The following is a 26,733-nucleotide window of genomic DNA, read 5'->3' on the forward strand; positions in this document are numbered from 1 at the left end:
AATAAATGTTTGAAATTGCACAGACAACCATTCATTCTCTATGAAACAAACTGGTAACCTCCTAACCTAGAAAGAAGACAGCGATCACATTTAAGTGGAGAGCATGAAGGGATCATACATTACACATTATGGAACATACGTAGTCCTGCAATGAGGCAGTCATGAATCTCACTGATAACTAACTGGGCCCTAACATGTTGACATTAATCATCACAATTCACCCATGTTTTTACTTTCTGTGCAATTCCATTATCAACAGAGGGGAGGGGACTGTACACTACCAAATGATCCAATCCAGCCAATGGGTTTGCAGTGACTGTTAAAGTGTGAGCCTGGAAATGAGATGTTTGTGTGTGTGTGTGTGTGTGTGTGTGTGTGTGTGTGTGCGTGCAAGCGTGCGTGCGTGCGTGCGTGCGTGCAAGCGTGCATGCGTGCGTGTGTGCGTGTGTGTGTGTGTTGTGTTTATGTGTGTGAGCTCTGTTCATCAAGTGAATGTATATGGTCATACAGTGGAAGCCTTGTATGTGAGACTATATGAAAGCAAGAAGGGCAACTTCATTAATCCTGCGCTGTAGCCCAGGACAGGGCTGTCATCATTGCGGGTGAATGGGAGAGAAATGGAGAGGCTCTCTGGAGCTGCAGCGCTGGCTTTGCATGATAAGCACAGCCTGGTGAGGAAACCACGAGCACCCGCGGATCTTCCATCTCCATGAAGAGGCAGGATTCACTGAATAAAGACAACTAGCAAAGTGAGCTCCAAGCAATATATTCCATGGTAATGTTCAATTATGTGCTATAGTAAATATCATGGTGATATTTTCACTAAATCCACAATGGAATGGAAAGTCTCTACAAAAAAAACAATTAAAGCTTTTAGTAATCCCTGTTGTCTTGTGTGCAGCTGCAGGTAGTCATGCACCATACCAAATTCTGTTTATCGACAGATGAGATGAGAAAAGCTTAGACAAACATGGACATTTTTATGGCACCAAAAGTAAAACAAATATTACCACTGAGTAGAATAGGATTAATGTTTAGGAGATGAACTTGGATAATGGACTAAAACATTGTACTTCAGGATTGAATACCACATTACTTGAAATGAAAGTGGATTGAATGGGGATGAGGTGCTATAAAGTAATATCTGATCTTTCCTACAGAGCCTGAAAGTGATGATCCGCCAGTGCCAGTGTCTTATCCTCCCTGCATTTGTACGTGGATATTTACTCCGACCCAGACTCTGGTTGTTAGAGCATGAACTGGTTATCTCCATGTTACAGCTCACTGCTCACAGTTCCTCCGCCTTCAATGGAGTACGCTGTCATCAAGTGCCATCCAGTCACAGAAAAATAAGTAGAGCTTTTCAGTAGTAGACACTTTCCATCCAATCAGATTTGAAAAGGAGCTCAGCACACATACACACATGAGCTCCTCTCATTTTGAGCACATTACACCTCTTCACAGGTCTTGGTCCTTTGCTGTTGAGAATAAGTAATCACGCTGGTCAGTCTACCATGGCGTTTGACAAGCTCCACAGATGACTCATGCTTAACCCTCCACTATGTGGTTGGAATGTGAATGAGCTGCACCCCCAACAATCCATCCCACAGTGTTAGGGCCGAACAAGTTGAGGAACCAAGCAAGTAAGTTCTTACTAAATGTGCTACTGTGGCAGGAATCGTAAAATACCAGAACCTGGAAGTCAAGTCAAGTCAAGTCAAGTCGTTTCATTTATGTAGCACATTTCAAAACAACAGGAGTTGTACCAAAGTTCTTTCCAGTTGAGGTAAATAGATTGACAATAAAAGTCAACATAAATTAAAGGAAATAAATGACTAAAACAAATAAAATGAATAAAAGTGGAAAGAATGAGAGACAAAATACTATACAAAATAAATACTAACAACATGATACACGTGCAAAACTTAAGAGTCAGATGTATGAGTAAGAGGAATAAAAACAAAAAAAGACAGATAAGCAAGTGAAATGTAAAAGTACTAAAAGGGAAATAGATAATTAATCATTTGAGAATATTACCCATAACAAATCATTTAAGGCTCATCTTGTAAAACATTCACGCATAGCTTCAGATCTGAAGCGTCCGTACAGCGTAGGCATGTCAGTATAGACACTGCAAACTCACAGATTGTACAAATCACATCAGGTATACACCTCAACATATGCTTGGAGAATGTAGAAAAAGTACTAGCATCAATCAATATAGTATCATCCTAATTAATCCTATTCTCCTGCCATGGATCATCACAAATGCTAACAGATCCTCTGCTTACCAGTGACTGTGTTGACTCATACGAACAAGTAGAACCTGAAATTAGTGCATGAATCACAGCCCCATAGTCCCCCCCCCTCCCTCCCTCCCTCCCTCCCTCCCTCCCGTGGCTCTAGGTTCAGCTTGCTAGTGTGTGCTAATGCCTTGAAGCTTTTCCTTATCCATTATGGGCAAAGGGAATTATTGAAAGTAGCAGTTTGCAGAAAAATACAAATTCATTCTGCCTGCATATAGATCAGAGTACGTCGTCAGCGCTCCAGCCTGAGCCAGTAGCCTCGGGTTGTTTGAGCTTGGGGTGGGGGTCGCACTGCACTGCGTGTCTCAGAGGTCATGTGCCATTTGGTAATTGAGCAGTTTATTGTGCGTTACAGTCTTTTATCTGAGCATTCTGTTGAGCTAGTGGATTTGGGAGAGAGAGAGAGATCATTCATTTCCAGTGTATGCTGTTACTAATTCTCTCCCCACACTGCAGATGTTGGATCTGACTGCCAGTTTTACAGATGATGCAGACTTTGTTTAAATTGCTGGATAAACTCCATGCTGTAAAGAAAAAAATATGGTACATTTTATATTACATGTCGTACACGACAGATGGTAGGAAATATGGAGAGGCCAGGTGAATTTGACCTTTAACACATCTGTACTGCCTTCATTGATAGGAGAGGCCTCACTGGAGAGTTCTTTTGATATTGGCTGAATATTGGCAACGATTTCATTTTGGCTGAATTTTGGCAAAACTAGTGCCTCAAAGGATCCAGTCCGGTCCTTTTCAAAGGTCGGTGGAGAAGTGGAAGTTCTTCTCTATAAATCCCCTAACTAACTCAGATCCCTACGCCCAGAGGCGATGCCTTCCTCACTAGCGTACTAGCGCACTAGCGCATGAGCACACTGCTGCAAGAGCACTGTCTGGGGCTAGTGGCCTTAGCAGACAGCTTCACCAGAAGAGACTGCAGTTAGCTTGGTATTTATCCAGGACTTCTGCGTGCAGTTTCAACATGTAAGGTTGTAAGGCACCGCATGTCTGAACAGCCCTGACTCACATTGGTACATGAAAACCTGTGGTGGCTCTATAACGTAAAACACATGACACAAATCAAAGAAGGTAGCCTGCAGGGAGCATAGATTAGAGACTCTTATGCTTTCTTATGCTCATGCCAAGGACACAAGGATGACATGAAACGGTTAAATGCAGGATCTGTAAACTCTAGATTTCTCATCTTTCCATTTACTCTCTTCTTACAACAGCCATCTTCTTTTTCCCATGTAACACTTTTCAGCTTATATGTCTTTTTTTTAATTCTACCTCTGTCTCTCTGTGACTCGTACTCAGTCACACTCCTGTTGAGCAGTAAATATGTCAAAGAGCAAATATGTGAAAGATACTGAATACACTGAAAGCTCTCACAATCTGGTTGGCACATGTGCAGAAATTTGGACTGGTCTCTCCTGACATGTAACCATTACAATCTTCCTTCTTATCTTTCCAAACAGTGTGGTCATGCAACTAGTACTCTATGGCTCATTCAAACCTGTTGCTAGGAAACTGGACAAAAGCAGATGAAAACGGGGTCTGGCAAGGAGCACCTGAGCTACTGCAGGTTTGAGCATACAGTGGGGAAAATAAGTATTTGAACCCCTGCCGATTTTGCAAGTTTGGCCACTTGCAAAGAAATGTGTGATCTATAATTGTAATGGTAGGTGTATTTTAACAGTGAGAAATAGAATATCAACAAACAAATCCAGAAAACTGCATTTTATAACATTAATGACTTTATTTGTATTTGATGCAGAAAATAAGTATTTTTTTGTTGATATTCTGTTTCTCACTGTTAAAATTCCACTACTATTACAATTATAGATCACACATTTCTTTGCAAGTGGCCAAACTTGCGAAATCGGCAGTGGTTCAAATACTTATTTTCCCCACTGTATGTGTGATTGCTCTTGTTGTCAGACATGAACCCAACCCTGGGCTCATGGGGGGCCTCAGGAGGGTTCCATTTAAATGTCATGAACCTGTCAACTTCTCCGTAGTCCTACCTGCTGACAGCACAACCTCTGAATCCTTGCAAAGGTAAGCGACCAAGTTCATATAGGCTATACACCTTTATATACATACCTACTCTCTTGTGTGTGACAACTTAATAAATGTGTTTATTTTTTTAATTAATTTAAGCAGCATTTAAAAAGAAGGTGCCTGGTTTCATTCTCTCATCAATAGGTAAATTCACACGGCCCTCACTGGCCTGCTTGAATGTATTCCATTTACGTTTATAAAGACAACTTTCCAGAAGTTTCCCAATGTTACCGTCTCATAAAGCAGCAGTAAGGAGTTTTGGTCTTAAACATGTGAACAACGTAAAAAGGCATGCCAAAACACAAGCACTGTTGATAGCATGCTAACTGGTGTCTTTTGCTAATATAGTTGACAGTCGTGCTGTGCAAGCTTTCCATTCAGGGTGTGCTACCCAGACCACAGGACTACACAGTGCATAGCCTGGGTGGCTAGCGGGTACATCAGGTGTGTTTCTATGGCCCTTTACATGACCACATACAATCAACATGAACTTGAAGATGACACCAACACCTATGTTTGCCAACACAAACATAGCTTAAAAACTGGAATAAGGCATGGTGATCAGGTTACAGGCCTCCATAATAAAGATATGTACAGTCTGAAAGAAAATGCTAAAATGGGCTGAAAAGAAATGAAAACAAATCTGTTAACTCAAAAATTGCGAAAAGTGTAAATTGCAAATTATACCATTACAATTGTCCAGGTCATAATTTTAACCATCATATTATATATTCATGACTCACAAGGGACAGAGCTTGGTCGATGGGATTTTGCAAACCCCCTATTCATAGAGAAACTGACTTCCATAGATGACTACAAAATGATGACCTCAGAGTTGTAAAATGACCCTAAGAAACCTGCTGATGCTCAGCACTTGAAGTGGCTAAAAAAGAGTTTGTTGGTCTCTGTAATGACATGGTGATTATTAAAGTCACTTTAATGCAAATGCAAAAAAAAAAAAAGTAACAAACTAATACAGACTACAACAAACTAACTATGAGCACGTTGTAGTGTTTCAGCATCATGTTCTCTCTGAATAATAAAAGAGTTGAACAGTGTTTTTAAAACATACTCTTATGTCAGGCCTGTTTCTAATACATCACACTACACTGACCGTGGTTACATGGATTCGAATAACTGCCTTAGTCGGACTGAAATCGCATTATCCGTTTCATGTAAGCACCTTAGTCGGATCGTAGTCGGACCGCACATAGTCGGACTAACACCCCTGGATAACTCGATCCGATCCAGTTGATAGTTCGACTATTGCGGCATGTAACGGTGAATTGGATAAGGAACTGGACTTTGCATCTTTGCGCATGCTCCCTCTCTCCCTGCCAGGTCGTGACCCGGAAGACGAAAGAGGGATAAATTGTCTCAAATGTTCATACTAATGACACGGTTTTTTATGAATATCCTGCAGACTGTCTCACAAGCTTATTCTTGTTGATTATGAACAAACATAACAGAAGAGGACCGAAGATATGAGCACCTTTACAACCCCTCCTTAAACACGTATAAGGACGTTCCACATTTTATTTGCTTAAAACAACAGCAGTACTGTCAAATCAGCTGTCACTCGGCTATTACCTGACCAAGGTTCCATGGCAATGTTCCGAAAGCCCATTTTTCCGACAGCCCGCTGTTCCGAAATTGTGAGTACAGCAACGTGAACCACTATTGCCCACATGCACATCCCAATGAATCACACAATCATAAACATATAAATGCCTTTATTTCACAAGCATTAACTTGAATTCAGAATATTATTATACACACATGCATTTGCATCGCGATGATACAAAAATATTTGTATGATTGCCAACGCATGCATGCTTTGTCAGTGCTTGACAAGATCTGCGTAATGTCCTGCGACAATCTGCCGGTGATTTCCTTCGCATGAGTGGTAGCCTACCCCATATTCAAAACCAGAGTAGGCTAAGTTAACAAATATTGCCTAGGAAAAGTTATATGCGTGATAGCCCGGTGAGCGTCTCCGCTCTGCTGTGCAAACGAAATGCTTTGAGTGTTTTGTGCCACTTAACATATTTCTAAATTTTGCCAGGGGGACTATTTTTCGGAATATTGAGATTTCGGAATATCGGGCTTTCGGAACACTGGGCCGTCTCTCCTGACCAATACCTGTCAAACTTGGTGATACTATTCACAACTAATTTGTCCTTCATTTTATCAAATATGATGAAATTTGGTATTGTGCCCGCGAGGCACGCCTGACTTTAGTTGTGTTAAGTTATCTGGCGCTGAAAAAAACCACGAAAAGGTACTGTCAAATCAGAAAGCAAATCAGCTGTCACTCGGCTATTACCTGACCAATACCTATCAAACTCGGTGATACTATTCACAACTAATATGTCCTTCATTCTATCAAATATGATGAAATTTGGTATTGTGTCCGCGAGGCACGCCTGACTTTAGTTGTGTTCAGTTATCTGGCGCTGCCCTCTAAAGACAGAGACGTGACAGGTGGATCGAGATATTTTCCCGTAAATACCTTTACCTAAATACCTTTATAGACAACATCGATCATACACTCCCATTGCACTCAAACAACCACACTCAAACGAGGAGATATTGTATCAATTAGCCTATTAAGTACTGTATTTATTGATTGCAAAGAGTTCAACGTTACAGCAACATAACTTTGCTCCGGTCGCTAAATCTGATATATCCGTGTGCATCATCGCTCTCCCTCTCTCTCTCTGCCACACCCACCCTGTAACCTACGTGTTTATACATTCTAGAAGCAAGACCATTATATTGTAACAAATCACGGAAGCGTGGTATATTTGTTATGGCTTTTTATTAAACACAACACACTGTCACAATGGCACGGGCTTTATGCCCACGAACAGACTGTGCTACCGTCACCCACCTGTATAAGCTCTGTCCCAACACAGAACAACGACATGTAATTAGAACGGTAAGGAACATATAGCCTAGGGAACGTCATGCATAACATAAAGTATAACAGTATGCGCCCGCTGCACGGCATTACGGGGCGACTATGCCGACACGTTATAATATTCTGGTTTAAAGTTAATGCTTGTGAAATCAGCTGTCACTCGACTATTACCTGACCAATACCTGTCAAACTCGGTCATAGAAAAATATCATGAATGCATATTTATTACGATGGGGAAACTATAAAATCGGAGTACGGACAACTAATGCCCAGCGTTGACGATGCAGATATAGAGCTGGAAACAGCTAAATGAGCTACAGCCCAAATGCAGTGAGCTTTATCAAGCCCTGGAAAGTTCGGCACATTTGCCCGTTTCCACAGCGTCTGCTGAGCGGTCATTCAGTACAATGGGGCGTCTTAAGACATATCTTACGAAGTACGATGACTGACAAAAGACTGACTGGACTTGCTCTTATGAATATTCACACAGATTTGGAAATCGACAGCGAAGAAGTACTTAAACAATTTGATGCAACTGGCAGAAGGGCAATGCGTTTTGGCTGTAACCCATTATTTGCGCGCGTGTGTGTGTGTGAATGTGCATGCGTTTCTCTCGCCTTTTATCTTTCACCTTTGAATAATGTAACTTATAAACACATCGGCCTGGCAGAAACAAACAAACAAACAAACAAACAACCCAAGAGGCAACACGCATTTCTGGACCGATGAACAGACGCGATTCATGCTCAATCAACTGTTGTTGTTATTGGTAGTGGTGAAGAGGTCAAGCGGAAAGGGCTGTATCACCACTAGTTGTAATAAAAACAGCGCCACCTATCGTATCGGATATGACATGCTTTCGGCCAATGATTCGATTTATTCACTGCCATGTACATTGGGATAATAGCACCTACCCTCGAAAGAAAGCATAGTCCGACTAAGCAAAGATTCGAATTATACCATCATGTAAACACACTGAGGCCGAAAGCATGTCATATCCGATACGATAGGTGGCGCTGTTTTTATTACAACTAGTGGGCTTGATAAAGCTCACTGCATTTGGGCTGTAGCTCATTTAGCTGTTTCCAGCTCTATATCTGCATCGTCAACGCTGGGCATTAGTTGTCCGTACTCCGATTTTATAGTTTCCCCATCGTAATAAATATGCATTCATGATATTTTTCTATGACCGAGTTTGACAGGTATTGGTCAGGTAATAGTCGAGTGACAGCTGATTTCACAAGCATTAACTTTAAACCAGAATATTATAACGTGTCGGCATAGTCGCCCCGTAATGCCGTGCAGCGGGCGCATACTGTTATACTTTATGTTATGCATGACGTTCCCTAGGCTATATGTTCCTTACCGTTCTAATTACATGTCGTTGTTCTGTGTTGGGACAGAGCTTATACAGGTGGGTGACGGTAGCACAGTCTGTTCGTGGGCATAAAGCCCGTGCCATTGTGACAGTGTGTTGTGTTTAATAAAAAGCCATAACAAATATACCACGCTTCCGTGATTTGTTACAATATAATGGTCTTGCTTCTAGAATGTATAAACACGTAGGTTACAGGGTGGGTGTGGCAGAGAGAGAGAGGGAGAGCGATGATGCACACGGATATATCAGATTTAGCGACCGGAGCAAAGTTATGTTGCTGTAACGTTGAACTCTTTGCAATCAATAAATACAGTACTTAATAGGCTAATTGATACAATATCTCCTCGTTTGAATGTGGTTGTTTGAGTGCAATGGGAGTGTATGATCGTTATTGTCTATAAAGCAGTGTTTCTCAAACTTTTTCAGACCAAGGACCACTTAGCCAATAAAAATTCGCGGACCATTTAACTAAATATCCCCGGAACAACATGCCTCCTACCCAAGACCTGGCGCCAGACAATTGTTAGCGCACACATGATTTTCGCGGGCTCTCCTTTTGTACGTACCAGTAGGCTAGTTATAGTTCTCTTCGTTCTGAGTTGTATGTTAGAAATGTCGCAATAATTTACTTGTGGCCGTCGCGGACCACACTTCATCATATTTGATAGAATGAAGAACAAATTAGTTGTGAATACTATCACCGAGTTTGAAAGGTATTTGGTCAGGTAACAGCCCTTTAACAGCTGATTTGCTTTCTGATTTGACAGTACTGCTGTGTGTTTTAAGCAAATAAAATGTGGACTGTTTACAAGCGGGCACCTGCTATCGTTGATTATACAGTAAATACGTTGTGAAATGAAACAAAAACACATCACAGTTAAAGATGTGTTAGTATTGATTGATTCACATCGATATGAATGGATGACATGACTAACAAGTGGTGGGAAATTAATATGAAAGTATTTGTTCGGTGAATTAGCGCGCTCTGTCCAAACAGTCACAGTCAACGTTTTTGTCAACACTGGCACCACATAAGTATCGTAATTTGAACGTCCTTATACGTTTTTAAGGAGGGGTTGTAAAGGTACTCATATCTTCGGACCTCTTCTGTTATGTTTGTTCATAGTCAACAAGAATAAGCTTGTGAGACAGTCTGCAGGATATTCATAAATAAACGTGTCATTAGTATGAACAGCTGAGACAACGTATCGTCTCTTTCGTCTTCCGGGTCACGACCTGGCAGGGAGGGAGGGAGGATGGCGGCGGGATCTCAAGCATGCGCAAAGACGCAAAGTCCAGTTCCTTATCCAATTCACCGTTACATGCCGCAATAGTCGAACTATCAACTGGATCGGATCGAGTTATCCAGGGGTGTTAGTCCGACTATGTGCGGTCCGACTACGATCCGACTAAGGTGCTTACATGAAACGGATAATGCGATTTCAGTCCGACTAAGGCAGTTATTCGAATCCATGTAACCACGGTCACTGACTGTTTTTAAAACATACTCTTATGTCAAGCCTGTATCTTATACATCACAGTGTTTTTAAAACATACTCTTATGTCAAACCTGTTTCTAATACATCACAGTGTTTTTAAAACATACTCTTATGTCAAGCCTGTTTCTTATACATCACAGTGTTTTTAAAACATACTCTTATGTCAAGCCTGTTTCTTATACATCACAGTGCTTTTAAAACATACTCTTATGTCAAGCCTGTTTCTTATACATCACAGTGTTTTTAAAACATACTCTTATGTCAAGCCTGTTTCTTATACATTAGTTCAACGGCAGTTGAAACTAGCCATGAATATTAGCTCCACATCATACAGCAGAAAAAGTCAGAAATACTGCGCTCTGATTGGATGGTCACACCGTAGTAGTTTAACAAGCGTTAGCTTAGCTAGCTGTAAGAGGCAGCTCATGGGGCTGGAGCCGAGGGAACTTATTGATGAATACTAATGAGCCTATAAAGATGATCAAAAGAGCAATAGATAGATAGATAGATAGATAGATAGATAGATAGCCAATAAAGATGATCAAAAGAGCAATATCCTTGCTTGCTTTGCATTTGACAGTAGTTATAAAAATGTAAAATCATCACATTGTACACCCACGGCTGCCTTGCCTCCATAGAGAAATTCAGCTGTAAGTCTCAGGAGTTAATTGGGCATTTTGATGTTAAGCTGGTGTCTGTCTAATCACCTGGAACATGTACTCATTATGGCTCTGCAAGTCCCTGTGCATCCCAAGGGCTCCCACTCTACAGTTAGTTAGACTACTGGTCTCTGTATTACACGCTGTCTTACACGAGCTCATAGTGCTCCCAGTCTACAGTTAGTTAGACTACTGGTCTCTGTATTACACGCTGTCTTACACGAGCTCATAGTGCTCCCAGTCTACAGTTAGTTAGACTACTGGTCTCTGTATTACACGCTGTCTTACATGAGCTCCCACTCTACAGTTAGTTAGACTACTGGTCTCTGTATGTTGAAACTAGCCATTCATAATGAAACTAGCCAATTAGAAACTAGTGACATGATGTGTAGTACTGTTTGTCAGCTCTGTCACACATAACTTAATGTAATTTTAGGTATACACAGGAAAATATTCCTTGTGCTATTGGTTTGGGAATTCCCACAGTGGCCAATCCTCTCACTATCAGATGCAAGTACAGACATCCCAACCTGCAGAAAGTAATTTCAGGGAGGTATCCCGAACCTACCCCCCCCCCCCCCCCCCCCCCGAAAAGAAAAAGAAAAAACCCTATTTCCCTGCGCTCCCTAACAAGTTGTGGTCCCTAAAATAATATCATTCAATAGGCTATAGCCCTATGCAATTCTTTGTTAATTATGTTTAAATATGTAGATTACTTTTACTATTTATATGCTGCTTATACTATTTATGTTAACTGCTTTTATTTGTATTCCATTGCAACTTTAAACAGGTCTAAGGAGTTTGTTGTTTTCATGTAGCCCTGGCAATTAGCTGGCCTGAATAATATGCACATGAAATGAAACTGGTTGAACTCACCTCAACATGTCTTTTACAGTCATTTAACCCGCCATGGGCAATGCTGAAATCACTGTTACAGATTGTACAGCGAGCAAGACTGTCATTGTGATTTACTTTTCTAAGACAGGGGTACACCTTTGTACAGTCTGTTGTAAAAATGTGTCTCATATTTTCGTTTTTTGGGGTACTCTCCCTCTGCCATGGTGCTCCTGTTCCTAGATACACTGAACTGATTAATTCGGTTCGGGAGAAGAGATAAAAGCCCACCCACACTGAAAATTGATTGGTTGACTTACCGAAACAGGCCAATCAGGATGCTTCATGAGGCACACACTCACACTGCCACACACACGCACAGTCTCTAGGTCCCTCTCCCCATAGACATATAAAGGTACATATATGTCTATGCCTCTCCCTCTCTGTCGTGCGTGCGCTACACAGATGCTTACGCGGTTTGGAGCACGTCTGTCTCGCGTGCGCGGTCTTGCTCGCTCGCTCTAGATTCCGGGAGATTTTAAGTAATTTGCGGGCATCAGGGAGTTGCTATCAATATGCGGGACAATATGTAACAACTGCCCAACCATAGATACAACAAAACACAACTGGCTGGAGACAGCCACAACAGCCACATGTTGTACCCAGGATCCGTAAAGGCCCTACTTCATAGTACAACATGCACTGTCTTTAGCCCACAAGTGCTAAACACAACAACATGATTACCCAACCATAGAACCTGAGCAGCAGGATACTACAACATAAACAAAGCTACCTTTGTGGGCATTTCACTGGGGTTTTCAGGCAGGCACCTTACTTCATCAATGTTTCATTGAATTAGGCCCACGGTGCCTCCAGAAGGCTCAACAGTGGTGTCTGGCATCCCAGAGCCACCCACTCCATACTCATAATGGGTTAGACAGAGACAACAACAGATACACCTCAAAATAGACCTCGATAAGATTTCACGTAGCTCAGTTTTAGTTCAGTTTGATTCATGACCCCAAGTAGTCTGTGTGCGTCTCAGTCACAACCACTGGCTCGCTTTTTCAGGAGCCTCAGACAACTCCTTTAAAGCTCTTTTGAGTGACCTTCCTCGAAAACCAAAATCCAACAGAAGTGTTTTGGTTAATTTAGCTACAAAGCCTCTAACACCCATCTCCACTGGTCTTGTGTGTGCTTCCCAACCTCGTTGCCTTGGTTTCGCTACCAGTTCCGCATACTTTAGCTTATTCCTTTCAAATGCTTCGACAATCGCATCTTCAAAGGGAATTCTTAACTCAATAAAGTCAGCAGTGTACAGGTACTTACACTTAGAATACAACACCATGTCTAGGTCTCATAGAAGTCACAGCAATACATTGTGGAACATGACGTTGTCTACTGACACCCACCAGTAATCTCCAGTCCCACATGGACAAATACTAATTAAAATACTGATCCTTACCATTTTAAGTTTTAAATCAGTCTAGTGTGTTAAAGGAAAAACATGTGCCTTCATACTAGTGAAAAGTCAAACAGACAGCACTTCAATCTCAACAGTTTTACCAACCGCTGCGACTTAGCAACTCAAGTTTGGGCATTTCTTCAGCTGTGTTGATGTGTCATGCAAGATGTATTGAAATGGAGGGACACAGACCTGAGCAACGTGTTCGTATCAATGTATACGAAATATTGTGACAGAGAAATTCGTAAATTTACATACGAAATTGGTAAATTGTGCCAGAGGAGACATTCGTAACATACATACGTATGGCCGGAGTGCATTATTAACCACGCCCAAAATACAACGTGAGTGAACGTCTGTCTCCGCCATATTGGATTGAGAGCTCCCTATTAATTCCATTGTACCAAAATGTGTGTAATTACTTGTGTTCTGCTTCATGAAATACTGTTTTTCTGTTATATTGTTACAATTTAACATTGATTTCTCGTTAAAAATGCAATCATAACACGTTTATTTTACATCGTTTGACTTCACAACGGGTCTTTCTACGGGGTACGGATCCCCATTCACTTTGAAAGGGGTGACGTCATCAGTTGTTTGTTTGACCTTTTTTGCTAAGATTTTTTTTAAACTTACTGAGAAGTAGGCACTGCACAATGTAAAAAAAGAAAAAGTTTTGTCTCCATGTTACTTAGAATCTCTCTTACTAAGATAGTAAGCTATAATCGCCATGGATACTGTATATACATACATGTATGTCTATGATAATCGCTGCTAGACGCTCACTGTTCTTGTGCTCCCACAGCTCATTCACTTTGAAATACTGAAAATAAATCTAAACTATCGAAATAGTGCATCTTTAACTACCAATATTTGACCATCAGAGAAAAAATGGAACAAAATCTGCACATTTTATTATTATGACTATGAGGAATAATTATACACAAGGAACATTTTAGAGAGGTTAGATTTGATATTGATATTGGCTTGATATTGACTTGTGATATTGATCAGGGTATTAACCTCCCCTCTGTAGGCTGACTCGTCACTCTCAGTGATGAGGCCCACAATAGTTGTGTCCTCAGCAAACTTAACGATGAGATTGGAACTGTGCGTTGCCGCACGTCATGTGTGAACGTCATGTGTGAACAAGGCGAACAGGAAGAGGCTGAGCACACAGCCCTGGGGGGTGCCTGTGTTGGTGATCACTGTGGCTGAGGTGCGGTCACCGATTCTTACCACCTGTGGCCTCCCCGTCAGGAAGTCCAAGATCCACTTGCATAGGGAGGTGTTTAGTCCCAGGTCCACGAGCTTGGAGACAAGTCTGGAGGGGATGATGGTGTTGAATGCTGAACTGTAGTAGATGAACAGCATCCTCACATACGTATTCTCTTTGTCCAGGTGGGAGAGCGCGGTGTGCACAGTCAGGGCGATGGCATCGTCTGTAGACTTGTTGGACCGGTATGCAAACTGCATAGGGGGTCCACGGTGGGGGGCAGTGAGGAGCAAATTAATGATTTGACTAGCCGCTCGAAGCACTTCATGATGACAGCGGTCAGTGCTACCGGGCGATAGTCACTCATGCAGGTGACCTTAGTGTTCTTAGGCACAGGGACGATGGTGGTCCTCTTGAAGCAGGTGGGGAGTACAGACAGGCTGAGGGAGAGGTTGAAGATGTCACTAAAGACCCCATGCTAGCTGGTCAGCACAACCCCTGAGGGCCTTACCTGAAATGTCATCTTGGCCAGGTGCCTTGTGAGGGTTGGTCTTTTTGAAGCAATGCCGGCAATGCTCGGCTAGAGGCACGTCACTGGCTAGGCCATCAGGTAACTCCACTGCAGAGGGGGTCACTGTCCTTCACAAAGCGAGCGTAGAAGGCGTTCAGCTCGTCAGGTAGTAGGACAGGGGACTGGGTCTCACTGCAACCCCTCCCTTTGTAGTCTGTGATGATGATCTTAGTCCACTCCACATGCGCCTGGGCTCAGAGGCATGGTAGCTGGACTCCAACTTGGTCCTGCAAGTCCTTTTAGCTGTTGTGTGGGGAGGGGGCGAGAACAGAGGACAAAGGGTGATAGCAGGAAGGAGGCTATCTGGGGAGAGGGGGACCACATCTCGCCTGTCAAGAGATACGCATACTCACACTAAAGTGAAGGACTAGTGATAATCAAATGGCCAAAAGGGATACAAAGCCATCCACATCCTTGGAAGATCACTCTTGAAACTGTTCCTGATTCAGCACTGCTTGACATGGTAGAAAGGCAGAAAGACCCTCCACATGGTAATTCGTGTGTGAGCATAGTAATGCTCATATGGGGGACTGATAGAACCAAATATAACTATTCTACTGTTATTTTGCATCATCTGATTCTGTAACATACAGCGTGATGTAACAGCCACAGCATAACGGCATTGTAACAGACATGTGATGCAAGAATAGAATAACTCATTGTTTCAGCTGTTTCAGGAAAGGTGGATGTAGACAAATACAATGGTTGTAATGCAGTGATGTGGTGAACATGGAGCAGCCTTGCAAAACAAGTGTCACGAAAGGTCAGGCAGAGACTCCTGTGTGCAAAAACGAGTGTCAAGTAAGGCCAGGTAGAAAGGCCTTACTGAGCCTAGTGGGGTCACTGCTGAGGCCCAGAGTGTGCTGGGTAGTCAGGAAGGCAGTCAGGGCCTAGTGGGGTCATGCCTGTGACCTTGAGTGTGCTGTGTAGTCAAGGCAAGCAGTCAGGGCCAAGTGGGGTCAAGCCTGTGACCCTGAGTGTAATGTGTTGTCAGGCAAGCAGTCAGGGCCTAGTGGGGTCAAGCCTGTGACCCTGAGTGTAATGTGTTGTCAGGCAAGCAGTCAGGGCCATGCCATTCCCTGCCGCAGACGGCAAAGTATTCATGAGGGGGTCTCTGAATAGGAGAATTGTAGCAAAAAGAAGTAGGTGCACTGATTTTTGGCAGAAAGATTGCATTTCTGCAAGATTGAAATTAACATCAGCTCATCACACTCAGTCGTCTGCCTCTCATTGAAATAGCAGCTTTAATGTCATTGTAATTCCTAGTACCCTTTCATAATTTCTGTTACCTTCTTACTAAATAAAAATAATTATAAAAAAAATAAAATTAATGAAATAGCAGCTTTAAGACTTGAAGAATGTATTCGTTTCAACAGTTAATGAAACATAATACCTGCACTACAACTTCATACTTAAGTACATCAGAGCTGTTTCCATTGACTTAATTTCCCATTGAGTTTCCATTGACTTCATTTCCCATGATGTATAGTGTTTATTCGGACGGTTTTTAAAGAAATGGTGCTGGAATTTGTAGTTCACTAAAACTTAGATTTTGTATTTCCGTCCGTTGCTCAGATCGTGTGTAATCTAGTAGGTAAATGTTGTATCACATTGTCATGGAACAAGAAATACGCATAATTAGTTGAATCGCTTTCGCTCATTTTTGAATTATCGTCGGCCAGGATGGATCCGTGAGGAGGGCAATACACGGGTGGCATCACTACGCATTAGCCAATCAGAACGCCCGTACTGTCATTGCCATATAAAAAAGAAAAACTATTCTAAGGTTATTAGTGTTCTGACTTGTACTTGTCCTATAAATTATCACCCGGTATACACAATGTCTGGGAGATCTTGAGTGCTTTATTCTTCAGGCCGTACATGGTACATTATACTGGTTTCCGGTTGCCAAACATTTCATTATACAAGTCCTGATTCTATCAGTACTAAACATTACAATTGGCTTATCCTATTTTCTAGTCTGTAATTCAACGTGCTATCTGGGGTGCTGTTGGATGGAGTAACAAAACTGGTTCAAACAATTAGGATATATTCTTTCCAACTTCTTCATAGGATATGGCACGTCTTCTTGCGCAGACAACGCCACCCTCTGACTCTTTTATGTAAATTCAACGATTACCCTATTTGTATGTTCAAAATTTCACTTTATTTCGTTAGTATTGTTACGAATTTGTATGTCTAAAATTTTCGGATACATATGTACGACGGCTGATTGAGACCAGGCTGACCTGAGACATTATTCAATCCTTCACTGATCTTCTACTCTACTTCTCTACTATACCATTACTCTATAATCTAGTATGGCAACAAATCTCTTCACCTGCTCACTTTTAAGAGATACTTCCTATTTTGGCTACAGGCCAACAGCTCCAGGGAGGTGTAAAGAGATAACTGGCTGCAAACATTCAAGCACTGCCTGGAACATGCTAACCAGCTGAAACAGTTTTTCAAAAGGTTTGACCTCCCAACCCCCATGAGCTCAGCAGGGCAGACTGGGTCCCCACCCATCACATCCACCAGTGCCCCCATTCACACCTAGTACAGCAATCTAGACTATTCTCATTTGTAGTTCCACATTGGTGGAACATGCTGCCTAGCCATACCAGAGCAGGGGCGTCCCTCTCTACCTTCAAGAAGCTCTTGAAGACCCAACTCTTCAAAGAGCACCTACCTTCCTAACTTGCACTACTACTAGTACTTAACTTAAATATCATAATTGTCATTAGCCTATTATTATTTTTTTGGCATCAAAAGATGTATGAAATTGTTGTTTTTAGGAGGCTAAATTAGAAAAAGGAAACATGACAATTCTCTCAGAAAAAAAACATGTTTTTATTAACGAGGACCCAGGAAAGATACAGAAACTCACTTGGTAAATAGCTTTAGTAGTTATTTTCCTGCCGGCTACAACCCACACATAACATGGCAGCATGCAGAAAGAACTACAATCCCTGTGAGTAGCAGCCACAAGGTTATCACACAAGGTTGGAATACAAACCTGTACCTTTAACAATTGGGAGACCACCCCCACATACACATACTTGAAAGAAATCACTTTTTTGTTTTGTTTTATTCAATTCATGTTTCAATCTCTACCCTAAAACATGTTTCAAATATGAAGAAATAATACTTCATCATGTACATCACGGTTTTTTTTTAAACTCATCTAATCAAAAATATTTCAGTAAGTGATACTCCATCATGTATTAGTCGGGCAGCACATAATTTTAATGGATCTTCTGGTGTCTCTTGAGACTAGACATTTGGCCAAAGGCTTTTTCACACTGAGAACACTGATAAGGCCTTTCCCCGGTATGGATCGTCTGGTGTCTCTTGAGAGAACCCATTTGGCTAAAGGCCTTTCCACACTGAGAACACTGATGTGGCTTTTTTCCAGTATGGATCATCTGGTGTCTCTTCATTTCAGATTTGTCATAAAAAGTTTTTCCACACTGAGAACACTGATAAGGCCTTTCCCCGGTATGGATCCTCTGGTGTCTCTTCAGGTCATATGGGACAATAAAGGCCTTTCCACACTGGGAACACTGATAATGGCCTTCCCCAGTATGGATCATCTGGTGTTTCTTGAGACTAGACATTTGGATAAAGGTTTTTCCACACTGAGAACACTGATGTGGCTTTTCCCCAGTATGGATCTTCTGGTGTGTCTTAAGAGTACAGATAAGGTTAAAGGTTTTTCCACACTGAGAACACTGATGTGGCTTTTCCCCAGTATGGATCTTCTGGTGTTTTTTAAGAATAGACAGAAAGCTAAAGGCCTTTCCACACTGAGAACAAAGATGTGTCTTTTCTCCAGTATGGATCTTCTGGTGTGTCTTAAGATGAGACATTCGGCTAAAGGCCTTTCCACACTGAGAACACTGATGTGGCTTTGCCTCAGTATGGATCCTCCGATGTGTCTTTTGTGGTTTTTCTCCAGTATGTTTCATCGTATGCACGGTTAGGTGTGAGCGATTGTGACATCTGTCTTTATTTCTTTTTTCCTTAGTGTTCCCTCTCTTGTTAGATTGGATTCTTTGAATGTCTCCTATAACATAATACAAAAAGGTTCAGCTTATCTCTTCTCCTCTATCTGGGATGTCATTTCTACAATACAGATACATATGTTTGATTTTTTTGGACATATTGGAAACTTGCTAGAAATATACATCACTTGGAAGTGACAGGATAAAAGTGTCTAGCTAGAGACGAAATGTAAATGTAAGCAGAGATACACACACGTGAACTGCAAAGCTAGAGAAAAATGATGGCAGACACTTTCTCTCTTTTGAATGTAACAGACTGCAGATAGTATTCCATAAGTATGGTATTCCCACAGTATCTCTGTTCTCTGAATAGGTCTCACTTTGTGAAGCACAAGTTAGCCATTCTCTAAAATTAAAGTATTGTAACTATACATAACACATTACGATGAACAAGCAACTTACTTGTAGGAGAAGAGACATAGTGACCATATTCACTTAAATCAAATTCTTCTTCATCTGTAATTTCCATTGGTGAATACTTTTCTTCTTTCAGGGTCATGTTTGGTGATGTGTACATTTCAGTCTTGATTTCATATTCCATTCCAGGCTTTTCTTCCACTGTCTGAATTTCAGACAAATACTCTTGTAGGAAATCATCAAATTCTTCTTCTTCTTTTATCTCCTTCTTCACTGACATGAGCTGTTGTGATGGTTCAGTGAATCCAGACATTTCTGACTTTAGTTCTGTTTTGGAAACAGAAACTCGGTCAAACTATCCTTCAATGCAACGATATTGTGAAATCTGCAAAAAAAGAACACCAGTAAAGTTGTACTGCTGGTGAATTACACATACAGTATACTTCCAGAGCATCCCAGTGCCAGCCTTAAGATGTAAGTTCATTAATCTGACTCTGTGGCGTTAATATAATGCTTCTTCTGTCTGACCTATTAGCTTCCTAGATTCAATCCTAGCCAATCAGCTGTAGGAGCTTTTGGAATGCAAAATAAAGGATTATGGGCAGGAATTCCATGTCTCTGAGCACCATTTACACGTCTGATGGTCCTGGGATGGGCATGGCCAAAGCTCAACCTGTTGAGACTACACAAAGGAGTGTAGTAGGGGGGTGGGGTGGATGTGTGACCTGAACGATGATGGAGATGATGTACCTTACTTTAAGAATGTAACACTAGTTAATACAATTTTCATGACTAAAAAAGGCTTTCTCTTTGGCAGGCCTCCAACTAAACCTTGCCTGTACATCTATTGTGACTGACATAGAAATAGTTTATTTACTCACAATTCTCTCAGAGATGCTTGCTGACTTGTTCTTTTATCTGTATGTTCATACAGTAGGAAAGACACCTGGGGAAAAGGTTGCGAGTAAAAAGAGAAGGTTAACATGGATTTACCCTTTTACAATACAAATTAGTACACATATTTATTATTGCTAATGTTAAGCATTCAAAGTTGTAGTCTGTGATTCTGGCCAGAGGTTGATGATATTTGAGTCTAAATCTCACCCCTCCCTTCAGAGATTTCAAAGAATGCTAAGGCTTTCAGGGTTGTATTACCAAAAAAAGAAAAGAGAAAACCTTGAGGGCCAAATACTGGGGAGTATGTGCTGATGACAATCTAGACTTCAGTCACATCCACAAGGCATTGGGTAATTTAGCCAGATGTCATGCAAGAGGTTGGAAGAAAAAAGAAGTTTAATTTGTGGTTAATGCAACAATCTGTTTTTATTCCAGGGTCATTCCACGCCAAACGTGACAATTTAAGGAAAATTCCCCACTCGACCATCTCAGATATTAGCTCTCTACTCCCAATAGTTTTCTCACAAAATTATGTTTTAGGGGTGAGGGGGTGCCTGTACTTAAGACGCTTTTTTAGCAGCGTTTTCTGTACAGCCATTTTCAAATTGCTATTACTAGAAAAGTGTTTAAGCTAGCTCCTTCAAACTTTCTAGGCTTAAAATCTGATACCATAAATTGAATAATATGGACTTCCAAGGGTGTGGCTTGGGTACATCATAGTATTCGGGGTGCTTGAATTTGTTTAGAAATTTTACTCTGCGCTCTGTTGCAGCATCTTTGAAGGCCTGTGGAAAGCTCAATGTTAAAGCTAGAGACTTGATATTGTACACAGATTTTATACACAAACGCAGTTTAAGCTCTGTGTCATAAACGTACCTTTTGCTACCATTTGAATGTACTTCCATAGGCCATTGAATGCTGGGCTTGTACAAAAATCCCATATTTAAAAAAATATATTTTGAGAAAACGAGGCAGAACACCATCACAATTTTTTTATATGTTAAGAACAAATATCTAATCTTTCCAAAAAAAATTGTTTCATTTTGGTAAATGCTGTCATTTTTTTTGCTATAGCATGCCAAAAATTGCACAAAATGGGTTTTCATCCATTTCAAGCTTTAATATCTTCCAGACAAACAAGAATGAAAAAGTACTTTTTACAAGTACTGACTATACAGGGTGCCCAAACTTTTGCTTCAGGCCCTTTTCCTTTTTTGTTATTTTGAGACCGTAAAAGATGAAAAGAAAAAAGTGATCTTGCTTAAATCATTAAAGAAAGGTTATTCTATACCTCATGCCTTTTGGAAATCAGGTCATCTTTTACTTGCTTAGCTATTCACAGTAACAACATTTTGAGCAGGGGTGTTCGAACCTTTGCATGCCGAAGTATGCGTCGATTGAGATGAGTTTTTAGATGAGCTTGTAGTTTCCTCAAGAAGATGTGTTAGATTGTGACAGATCAGAAGTCATGTTGTTGAAAGCAGGAAAGCAGCTTTTTGGGGGGCACAGATGCTAATCGGTCAGGTCTCAGTGAGACAAAGACACAAAGTGCATATCCAGGGGTTTGGGTTACAGAGTCAGATGATACAAAATGATGTAAGCACTTAGTTCTTGTCTGTTTCATCAGGAAAACAGCAATATTTCCTGTCTTCACTGTTGGGTTTGCAACATTTTTTGAATTCTTCTCAGCTGAGAGACTCTGGGGCTTTGTTCATTCTGATGTTCAATAAGGTTTTGCCTCAGTCTTGTTAACTCATGACAATTAGTTTGCTCTAGTTTCCTTTATACGTTGTTGCTACGACACTTGAGTGACAAGACATGTGAAAGCATGAGATGTATGCTTGTCAATAGCTTCTATTAAATATGGTGGAGATTGATTTTAAAACTTGTAATTCCAGAATTTGAAGGAGAGGGAGCGATATTTGATCACAACACAAAATGTGGCATTACTGAAACGCCCAAATGAAGACATCACTACCTTTCTCAGGTAAGACAAGAGGTCAGAAAGAAAACAAATGAAATAAAAATATATTTGCCCAACAAGGGACATTCGGAAAAGAGGTGTCAAACTCACGGTAATATTAACCAAGCCATTTTAAGATAATACCAACACTATTACAGATTGGTGTGAAATCTTCACTTTTTTACTGAGAGTGTCACATGAAGCTTACCAAATACAACTTTGTTGTTAAAGGAAACCATCTGTTAAATGGTTAAGTATGTCAAGCACGTAGAAAATCACAGAGAACTCGTTAGCTGTTAGTAATTTCCTCTATTATATCTCATTCCTTGCCAGGATGTATGAGCGGGTCAGAGACTTGAGCTTGTTCCTGCTTGACGACGCTCTGGTGCTGAGTGAGAGGTGTGTCTCCCACCAGCCATGCTCTTAGAACATCCTACACCTTTTTGGCCTCTGTGGCTCTCCGTAGTCTCATCCTCAGAGACATAGCTGATACCAAATGTAAGTGTACTGCATCACTGCACAACATATCCATTCAGGGTGTGCAGAGTCAAATGTAATCCTCTATCATAGCTGAAAGGTAGTGCGTGCACATTCAATTCAATTCAATTCAATTTAAATAGCACCAAAACAATACAATTGTCTCAAGGCTCTTGGCCTGAACTTAGAGCAAGCACAATGGCGACAGGGGCACAAGAACCAAAGAAAGGAGACAGACACCAGTCCATCTATATTCACCAGTCTTAATATCAATAAGACCTCTGAACCCTTTCATCCCCCTAATTTCCTGACTTTTTGGAGAACTCTTTGACATCCGAACTGATGCTCATAATGTTCAAGATCTGACTATATATTAGTATATTGTGTTAATGCTGACATCTGATTCTTCATTATGGTTGCAGGTAGATCAAGTAGGTAAAGGCAGTCAAATATAATTAAGACCTTGGTCAGGTTTTTAATGGCACACACGACACACTGGAACACACACGTGCATATATGGAGGCGACACAGGACACACACACACACACACACGCAGGTAAGCCTGAGATCACGGTGAATTTAGTTTCTGCTTTTTCCCCATCCTGGACTGTCCTTCCTCAAGGACCCCCCAGGAGCAGTGACATATTGCATGTTCACTCGTCATAGTTGGCTTGTTATTCTGTAGATTTCAGGAACAGCCACTAATGTGTCGCAATATGCCTGGTATGTGTCACAGCCAGTGTTGTGCAAGTTCACACCGCTCATGAACTAGTTCAAAGCTCAGTTCATACAAATAAACATGAATAGTTCACTTTCATTAGTTCACCATTTAAATTCTGAACTAGTTCATAGTTCAGTTAATTTCATAGTTTGACATTTACATTGTCATTTAGCAGATGCCTTTGTCCAAAGCAACGTACAAGGGAGAGAACAGTCAAGCTAAGAGCAATAAAAAACCTGGTGTAACTGTGGGGGGGGTGGTGCACTTAGCACTAAATGGGCTCAGAGAATGTTAGGACCAGGTCTCATGCTAGTTGTTTCCGACTACGCCACTCACAGATGGGGTGAGAGACCCTCAGTTGAGCACACTATAAGTAGGACTAGGTTCCCTGCACATGTCCTGTCCAATTAAATGAACTTAAGCAGAGGCCGTGGTATAACAAATATAAAAACAATGTTTATTAAATGCACAGTAGTAAAATCAGATGGATGTACATCCTATTAAAATAGCAAACACTAACAACAGGGGCGTGATTGTGGGCCTAATATACCTGGGCCTTTGGCCTAGAATGGCATATGGTTTGGTGAACTCCCAACCTGGGGAACGCTACAACACACGTGATTTTAGGGATGCCGATATATAACCACACCAAATATTATCTACATAGCACATCTAAATATCACTGCACACATTAGGCATTGTAGGGCAAACACACTCACTGCAAAGTGTACTAAAATGCGTCACCAGGTTAGCAAGCAAGGCTCAAAATACAGATATAACTCTAAAATAATAAAGCACACAAAACAGCTCCTTAAACAAAACAAAACAGAAATAAATCAAACAATGGGAAACTAATGTGGGGAAAAACAGTGGCAGTCGCTGGACACTACCTGTGGTAGAAATACAGCTTCATTATATAAATGTTTTTAACTTATTTAATAAAACATACCGAGAGCTGTTGAATTGTAGCCTCGCTGCTCAACACTCGTCCACAGTCACGTCAAAAGCTGAGGAGTCTGTCGCCATGTGGTAAAAACATTAGGCTACATCACACCAGGTTGACCACCATCCATAGTAGCTAGCATGTTTGCATGTAGTGAGAGAGTTGCCAGCCTACCTGAAGTACACGGAGCTAATGCCTAAAGCATTCGGTAAACCTCGCAGCAAACAGGGCAAACACAGCCTCCATTACAACACGGCAACTTGAACTATCGCGGGCTTCATAAAGGTAACGGCACGTCAGACATGGGCAGCCTAAAAGCTCCGGGGTCCTAAAGCTAAAAGAAGTAGCCTGTCAGCCTTGGGCTGACTAAAAACTCCTGTATGGAGTTAGATTTGTTTCATAATTCACAAACAAACGAAACGCGATTCAAACAAACGAAACGCAAGTCACAAACAAACCAAACGCGATTCACAAATGTATTTTATGATTCACAAATAAATGACCCCATGACATTTGTTTGCAACCTGACGAACACCAGTTACAAATCCCTGCATTCGTCTGTGTGGATTTTTGGAACTTTCCTAACGCGTTTAGATTCACAAATGCATTTTTTCTAAAATATATTCTCTGCAGCCTATCAGATCTCTTCCAATTTTAGCCAATCACATTGTTATGGACATTGTCCGAGATTGTCCGCCAATCACATAGTTATGGACATTGTCCGAGATCACGAGCAATGGCATCTGTTAGCTGCCCACTAAATGTTAGCGAAATATAGCTTGTTAATCTTATTAAACCGATTATCATACATGGTTGAATATTCTTGAGAATGGCAGGATCCATATTTAGTCATTTTAAGTGTTTCCTAGGCTAACGTTTAGCAAGCTAGGCCTGGCTAACATGGATAGAGCTACGCTCGCTGCATATGTTTGCTCTCTAGCCACATCTTACATGGTTAAATTGTGTGGCATGTCAAACTAATACAATTGTGTGGCAGTAGCTTGGTAGTTAAGCATTGGTAGAAATTGGTCATTTCATGCCCAATGTAAATTATAGCAGACATCTGAATGCTGGGATGGTCCATTTAGGCCGCAACATGAACACTGTTTTCGTTTCAACCCGCTCCACAGGCGCGCATCTACACAATCTTTAGCTCATAAAAAAGAACGAGTCGTGCTTAGCTACCAAAAAAAAGTTCGTCGCTGACTTTCCAGTCAATTTTTGGTGCGTCTATGTTTTATGCCGAACTAGTTTCTTCAGAGCGCACAAGGATCTTGGTCGCGAGTGCTGGCACTTTTCGACACGTGATCGTTCTACACCAATGAGGTAGCTGCTTTTTGTCAACAGAATGGCAAGATGGCGGCTCCCGTGGTTAGATTCAACGTTACCGATAAAGAGGAAAACACCCGAACATCCTCAAAAGTGGGCTAAATGGATTCTAAATAGTGCTGTATACATAGCCGCGTCCCATAAGAACAATGAGGCAAATATACGATAATGTTATGCTTATGTTAAGTCATTTAGATCAAGTTTGACATACCTGGGAATACACCTTACTGACGATCTAACATGGACTGTGAACACCCAGCACACACTGAAGAAATCAAGGCAAAGACTGTACTTCCTACGTCAGCTGAGGAAGTTCAGAGCATCAGCACCCATCAGCTGTGTGTTCTGACAGCATCATCACTTGGTATGGGAACTGTACAGCCTGTGACTGCAGTGCCGCATCATCAGAGCACCTCTCCCTATTCTGCAGGAGACCTACAAGAGAAGACTACGTACCAGGGCCCAAAGTATTGTAAAGGACTCCTAACATCCTGACCATGGACTTTTCAAAACACTGAGGTCAGGTCTCTGCTGCTACAAGACCAGAACAGAGAGACTGAGGAGGAGCTTCTTTCCTCAAGCATTCCGTATCCTGAACACACACAATGACTATATAAACAGCAATTACACTTTTTTTCACACTTGCACATGGACTGTACACACACACTGCACTATACTTCCTTTTGCTATTTATGACATATTTCTTGATCTTTCTTTCTTCACACTCGCACAGAAAAAGCTTAACACCAAACGAAATTTCACTACATGCTTTACGTAAGTATTTCTATGTATGTGACAAATAAACCTCCTTCCTTGTATCAATAAAAGGCAGTAATTGTACTTATACCAATGACCATTTGTTCATTCATTCATTCATTCATTCATTCTTTCTTCCACAAATGAAAACAACACTGATGAACCATAAAAACCATCTTCATGAAAAATATGAAATATGATATACAAAACTGTACAAAACTAAATAAGAAATAACAGATTAAGGACACTCAGTCCTCACTGTCAGTGTCAGGACAGTTATCATCCAGTTCCTCAGTTTCTTTTGTGTTGGC

General features: G+C 41.2%; 1 protein-coding gene and 1 long non-coding RNA gene across 3 annotated transcripts in view; one reads left to right on the forward strand and one right to left on the reverse strand.

Moving 5' to 3' along the window:
- LOC116225230 (extracellular superoxide dismutase [Cu-Zn]-like) overlaps positions 1-26,733 on the forward strand; it is a 364,295-nt gene that overhangs the window by 96,737 nt on the left and 240,825 nt on the right. The window lies entirely within an intron of this gene.
- On the reverse strand, positions 18,938-24,602 carry LOC116225234. 2 transcript variants are annotated; one of them, XR_004165991.2, is made up of 5 exons: positions 24,512-24,602; positions 24,344-24,410; positions 20,218-20,282; positions 19,382-19,721; positions 18,938-18,981 (listed from the first exon to the last, which is right to left on the reverse strand). It is a non-coding gene; the product is annotated as an uncharacterized LOC116225234 (long non-coding RNA). The 2 variants fall into 2 exon arrangements; XR_004165990.2 differs by having other exon boundaries at positions 24,344-24,602.

The sequence above is a fragment of the Clupea harengus genome, chromosome 20 (assembly GCF_900700415.2).
Source record: "Clupea harengus chromosome 20, Ch_v2.0.2, whole genome shotgun sequence".
Taxonomy (NCBI): domain Eukaryota; kingdom Metazoa; phylum Chordata; class Actinopteri; order Clupeiformes; family Clupeidae; genus Clupea; species Clupea harengus.